Consider the following 6903-nt stretch of genomic DNA (forward strand, 5'->3'; position numbering starts at 1 on the left):
GAAGGATCAGCGGGAGAAGGAGCGGGATGGCGTTTGACCCAAACATCCTCGGCAATTAACGAGGAAATTAACGCCGGGAAAAAAAAATTCCAGGCGGGGAACGAAACGGATTTGTGTTCAACACAAAACCTCTGAAAGCGTGGCAATCCCGCTTTAAGGAATGAAGGAATAAAGCAATTCCGACGCCGCTGGAAAAGCGGGAGCCGGGAGCGCCTTTGTGTAAATTTCCCACTTGACTTTTCATTATGTACCTGCCCCAAATCCATCTGTATGGATGGGATCAACATGGAATGGGAGAGATAAAAGCCGGAATAAATGTGCTTTGCATATCCCACCGCTGAACCCCCCTCCCCTTTCCCCGGAGCCGCTTTTCCAGGCAGCTGCATTTTCGGGAATAAATCATTTTGCCGAGGGAAGGAGAGGGAAGCGGAGTGGGGCCGCTCAAGTGTTTGCTTGGAATATTGATCCTGTCAAAGGAACGGCGGTTAATGAGTAACCGGGAAAAATATGCCGGATCTGCCTGGGCTCCCGGCCGGAGCATGGATACGGCTCCGGGGCCCCTCTGCGTCTGGGAGCGGAGCCTGGGACGGGGTGGAGCAGAGGGAGAAGGGGGACAGGGCCTGCATCCCACAGGGAGACCCTGAATTCCAGGGTGTTTGGAATCTCAGGGTCCCAAATCCAAATCCCAAATCCTCCTGCATCCCAAATCTTGCTGAATCCCAAACCTACAATATCCCAAACCCTGCCACAAGCCCATCCCTGCCGTATCCCAAACCTCACTGTATCCCCAGTCCTGCCGCTTCCCAAACCTGCTGCATCCCAAACCCTGCCACACCCTAAACCCTGATGATACATTCCAAACCCTGCCCCATTCCAAACCCTGCCGCATCCCAAACCCTGTGGCATCCAAAGCCTTCTGATTCCCAAACCTTGCCTTGTTGCAGCCCCCTCGCCCATTCCTGCAAACATGGAGAGGATCCCGTTGGATCATCCTCTTGCACACCCAGGTGGCTCTTCCCCCGATTCCAAACCTCCCCAATTTCACCTGGATGAAGAATATTCCTGCCTTAAAACCAGCTGAAATTCCTGCCCTATCCATGGGATAATCCGGAGCCTGGAGCGAGCTCCCTGTCCTGCCCAGTTCTCCCTTCTCCCACCCTTTCCTCCTTTTCCATGAATCCCAACACCTCAGAGAGCTGGATAACGCTCCTTTCTCTTTTTTCCCCTTGTGAGGAGAACTGGTGGGATTTATTTTCCCGTCAGGAGCAGGATAGGGAAAAGGTTAAGAGGCACTTCAGGAGATCCACCCCATTCCGGGGTTTTTATTCCCGATCCCGTTTCGGCAGCACCCGTCATCCCAAGTGATGAATTCCTTCTCCTCCTCCTCCTTCTCCTTCTTTTCCCTCACGTCTCTGTGCCGGGAAAAGCAGCCCCGCTCCAGCACCTGCTTCCCGCTGGATTTATTCCTTGGAGGATCTTTCCACGTGGGAATGTCTCCCAGTCAGGCAGCTGATTTTTGCCTTTCCCTATGGAAAAGGCCCTTCCCGGTGTTTTTCCTTCTGCCCCTAAGAGTCCACACTGGGAATTTATGGGAGAGGAGGGTGGGCAAGGAGAGGAAACAAAGGGAAAAGCAGCGATGAGCTGGTGACTTCCCAAACCGGAGATTTCCTCTGGATGCTCCCAAAAAACGACTCTGCCGTTGCCTCGACATCTGCCGGGATTTTATGGGTTTGGGAATGATGGTTCTGATCGGAGCCAGGGGGACAGAAGCTCCTGGAAAAGCCCCTTTGGAAGCAATTCCCACCTTCTGTCCCTTTTTCCTGCCCAGGGCTGCTGGATTTGCACCCCCATCCCCCCCACCCATTCCCAGGGGTGCTTCCAAAATGGATTTGTGCATCCAAACTTCCATCCCTTCCCTGTTTTCCTCCCACCGTGGATCCCGGAGCTCCAAGGTGGGACAACTCAGGAAAGCTTTGGAAGGGTTTGATCAACGCCAATTTTGTGGAATTTTTCCTGCCGGAATTTTTCCTCCTCTCCAAAGCCTTCCCTGTGCTCACCCTTGGAAACCCCTCAGTGCATCCCCCAAATTTGTGGGAAACGCAGCATTCCCGAGGTGCTGTTATTTTTCCTGCTGCTTCTGTGAAGGCCGGCAGGATCCATATCCCATCCGGGATCCATATCCAGGCCGTGTCCCCATTCCTGCCGGGAATTACTGGAGCGTGACCCAGGTATCGCTGCCGAGGACAGACACAAAGAGGCAATCGGAGATGGGAATCTTGGCCTTTAATAGGGATGAGGACATGGATGAATCCCGATTTATCCCAACTCCTGCTGCCACCGACTCCGTGTCCATTAGCTGAATAAATAAAGGAGAGGGAAGGGAGAGCGGGAGCAGGGAGCAGGGATAAGCAGAGCACTCCAAGGGCTCCCAAATCCCCCAGTAGCACTGCCTTGGGAAGCGCGGCGGGAAGCAGGTCTCCACCTTTCCACTCCAGCTGTTTTCCAACAGGGATCAGGAGCATTCCTTGTAATGCTGGTGGGAGGAAAACCCTGTGGAAAAGGGCTCCTTGCCAAGGGAGAGCTCCTTGTCCGGCCTTCCCCGGGATCCGGGTGCAGGAATCAGTGGAGTGTCGGGAATTCCCAAAGCACAGCCTCGTCCCAGATGATCCCTGCCTTTCCCACATTTTCCTTGGAAAAGGGGCTCCGTGGTCCAGGGGAAGGGGAGAGGGTGGAGCAGGAATGAGGCGGTATGTGAGGAGGGGGAGCTGCTGGAATGGGGTGGGAAAAGGAGGGAAAGGGGGAAGGAATGAAAGGGGAAAAGGGGGGAAAAGGAGGGAAAGGGGGGAATGGGAAAGGAAAAAAGAAAGGGAAAAGGGGAACGGAAAAAAGAGGGGAAGGGAGGGAAAGGGAAAAGTAAGGGAAAGAAATGGGAAAGGAAAAAGGGAAGGGAAAAGAAGGGAGGGGAAGGGGAAGGGGAAGGGGAAAGGGAAAATGGAAAATCCAGCTGGAGCCATCCCTGCCCCGCTGCCCCCTCAGCCGCCTCCGCCTCATTCCCGGGTTTTAAACACTTTTCCTTTCTCTTTTCCTTTTTTCCCCCCCTATTTTTTTCCTTTCTTTTCCCTGGAATTCCACTCCCAGCTGTCCCTGCAAACAGAGCAGCCCGGGGGGAGCCTCCATCCCTGCATCCCTGCATCCCTCCACCCATCTTTTCCCAAAAAAATCCCCGTCCCGGGCTCGGGGCAGCTTTTCCCGTTCTCCCATTCCCTCTTCCCGCTGGGATCCATCCCTGCCGGGGGCACAATCCCCCTGTCCCCGCCGTCTGGAGCCGATCCTGGGATTTTCCCAGTGTTCCACAGCCTCTGGACACCCCGGAACGGGAGTGCTCCTTCCAGAATATTTGGGGGGGAAAAGAACCCTGAGTGCGGGGATATTTTTACCACTTTTTTCCCCCCTTTCCCCCAATTTTTTCCCGTGTTTGGTTTTTTGCTCCCTTTGATTTTTCTTTTTTGAATTTTTGAATTTTTCTTTTCCTTTCCTCTCTTTTGTTTTTTGCCTTTCCCCCCTTATTTTCCTCTCCTTTTCCTTATTCCCTCTCCCCTATTTTTCTTTTCCTTTTTCTTCTTTCCTTTTCTTTTCCTTTCCCTTCTATTTTTTATCTTCTTTTTCTTTTTCCCATTTCTTTAGTATTAGTAGTAGTATGGTTTATTTTATTTTATTTTTTAAAATTCCCTTTTATTCCCTTTTATTCCCTTTGATTCCCTTTGATTCCCTTTAATACCGTTATATTTTTATGCCCTTCTATTTATTTTATTTAATTTACTTGCTTTTATTCCAAGAAACCCAACGGCTCCCAAATCCACCTTTCCCACCTTTCCTCGGCTCCAGCGGGATCAATATGGAAACAACACCAAAAAAAAGAAGAAAGAAAGAAAAAAAAATATCCCGCCAGTTCCTTTCGCTCTTCCCGCATCCCGCGGCTCCGCAATCCCGGCCTTAACATTCCCAGAAATCCGGAGCCGGCGGATTCCCCATCACCCTTTAATGTTTCCTCTCCTGTTCCCCTGGAATAAACTTCCAACCCTTTTTTTTTTTATCCCCTCCTTCCTTTTTCCAGCCCCTTCCCTACCTGGTTTTTGTGGGTTTTTGGGATTAACCGAAGCGGATTTTAACACCCCCCCAAAAAAATCCAGGATTAGGGCAATTTCTGGGAGAAATAGTGGGAACTGCCTTGAGCCTGAGCGGAATTGCAGCTTGGAAAAGGAGGCTCCATCAGTTTCCCGGGAGACGGGATAAGCCCTACTTGGGTGTTCCAGCTCCTTTTAGCCCCACTAATAATTAGTCCCATCCCAGCCCCGAGCTGTCCTGTTTTGTTTTTTTTTTTCCTTGGGATCATCCAGAAATGCGCTGGATGCTGTGGGCAGGGAAGGCAGGGCCGGCTCTTCCAGCGTTATCCCGGGGGGAAAGGCTTGGGGGGGGTTGGAATTTGGGATCCCACCGGGGCTTCCCCGTCCTGTTTGTGCTTGGATGTCCTTGAAGCTATCCCTGAATGTCATGAAGGACCGGGATAATTAAAAAAAAAAAAGGAAAAGTCGCTTTTCCTGGAGGGAGAAGTCAGGGAAAAAATCAAAGAAAACTGTGGATAACGGAGGGAAGGGATGCGGCCGGAGCGGGGCCGGTTTGGGAGCTCAGGCCCTGCCCGATCCCGCTCGGTATTCCCAAACCGCACCCCAAAAAAACCCACCCTATCCCGGGATTGGACGGGAATGAACGGGAAAACGGAGCGGGGCCACAGCGATCCCGGCCATTGCGGGGAGCTGGGAATGCCCGGGAGGGAAAGAGGGAAAAGCAGCCGGGAATGTCAGGGCAGGAGCGGGGGGGACAGGGAGCACGGAGCGCTAATTGAAGCTGGCAGCGTTAATTAGCCGGAGCTCATTAGCGATGTCACCTGTCCCGGTGAGGGGACACGGCCGGGGACAGGGACACGCTGAAATTCCCGGTTTTCCCAGCAAACACTCCCTCGGGAATGTTTGGATCCCGTCTGTTTTGGCCCACTCAGGGTGCAGGAAAGCGGGAGCCACGGGAATGGCACCGGGAGCGGCGCTTCCCGGGAAAAAACCCCTCCCGGGACAAAGGGCTGGGAGGAAAAACAGGGCGGGAAGGGGGAAATCCGCTAAAATTAAAATGGAGCTCCCCAATTTCAGGGAAGCAGCGGGAAGAGGGAGGGAGCCGGGCCCGCACGTCCCGCGCGTGTCCCACGGTTTTTGGGGCTGAACTGGGCAGAATCGGGGCCTCGAGGCGGCTCGCACGCCCCAAAACTCCTCCTGTGCTCCAGGACTGGGAGACAGGATCCCAAAAAACGCGGGGCCTCAGCGGATCCCCCAATTCAGGCTGAATCCATCCCTGAATCCACCCCCGAATCCATCCCTGAACCCATTCCTGAATCCAGCCCTGAACTCATCCCTGAACCCATCCCTGAACCCATCCCGAATCCATCCCCCCCGCGGACTCCGCGCCGCTCCCCTCGGCCCCGGCGGCTCCGGGGCGAGCCGAGGAGGAGAAGGCTGAGGAAGAAAAGCTGGGAATGAAGCGGGAAGGGCAGGAGAAGCAGGAGAAGGAGCGGCGGGTGTCCCCTACCTGCGCTCCGGCCGCCGGCCCGGCTGTGCGGGAGCCGGGAGCATCCCGGAATTTATTGGACCTCCAACTGTGCCAGTGTTGACTTTAGCACAAAGCAAAGATTTCGCCGGGCGCGCGGTTAAAAATGAATATTTTACCGCGATATCGATCAGCTCCAGAAAATTCACTTCCAGCGGCGCGGGGGGGGCGGCAGGAAAGGGGCCGCCATGTAAGATCTGTGTAAATTTGCTGAACTCTGACGTGGTGGGGAAAGTTTATCCTCCTGGAATTTGGAGCTCCATCCCCACACCCCACACCCCCTCCCGCCCCCCCACTCGGCGCTCGCCGCTCCTGCTCCTTTTTTTTTTTTTAGCTTTTTTCTTTTTTTTTTTCCTTTTTTTTTTTGTTGTTTACTGACTTTGTTTATTCACAGCTCACGGTTGCTTAAGCAGGCAGGAGCAGAATGCGCTCGCTGCGAGGTTGGGGCGGCGTGGAGAGAGGGGAAAATGCCAAAGGGAGGAGGGAAAGGGAAGGAATAGCGGCCAGCCGGAGCGTTTTGGGGTTGTTTGCCTTTTTTTTCGGGGTCGTTTCTGGTGAAGGGGAACGGGAAATGAAGGGGCGAAAGGGGGAAAAAGTGGGGAGGGAAGTGGGAGGGGGAACGGGGAGAAGAGATGGAAGCGGGGAGGAAAGAGGGAGGGAAAAAATGAGGGAGAAGAAATGAAAGAGGAGGGGAGGAAAAGAGGGAGGGAAAACGGGGAGAAGAAAGAGAAAGGAGGAGAAGAAATGAAAGGAGGGAGAAAAATGGGAGTGGGGAGGAAGAGAGGGAAAAGAAATGAGAGGAGGGAGAAAAGCGGGAGGAAAAAAGGAGGAGAAGAAAGAAAATGAGGGGAAGAAAGGAGGGAGAAGAAAGGAGGGAGGAGAAATGGAAGCGGGGAGAAGAAGAGGGAGAAAAAAGGAGCGAGAAGAAATAAAAGTGGGGAGGGAAGAGGGAGAGGAAAGAAAAGGAGGGGAGAAAGGAGGGAGAAGAGGTGAAGGAGGGGAATAAAAAGGGGAGAAAAATAAAAGGAGAACATGAGAGGGGGCTAAAAGGCGGAGGGAAATAGAAGAAAGGAGGGAAATAAAAAGGAGACGGGAAAGTAAAAGGAGGAGGAAAAAATACAGGAGGAAAGGGGAGAAAATGAAAAGGAGGGGAGGAAAAATGAGAGGGGCGAGAAAAAACGGGAAAGTAAAGCTGGAGAGAAATGAAAGGGGCGAGGGGAAAAAAGAGGGGAGAGAAAAATAAAAGGGGGA

Source organism: Corvus kubaryi, unplaced genomic scaffold, assembly GCF_017639235.1.
Source record: "Corvus kubaryi isolate FWS band 111438036 unplaced genomic scaffold, C.kubaryi_AGA036_p1.0 37393, whole genome shotgun sequence".
NCBI lineage: Eukaryota > Metazoa > Chordata > Aves > Passeriformes > Corvidae > Corvus > Corvus kubaryi.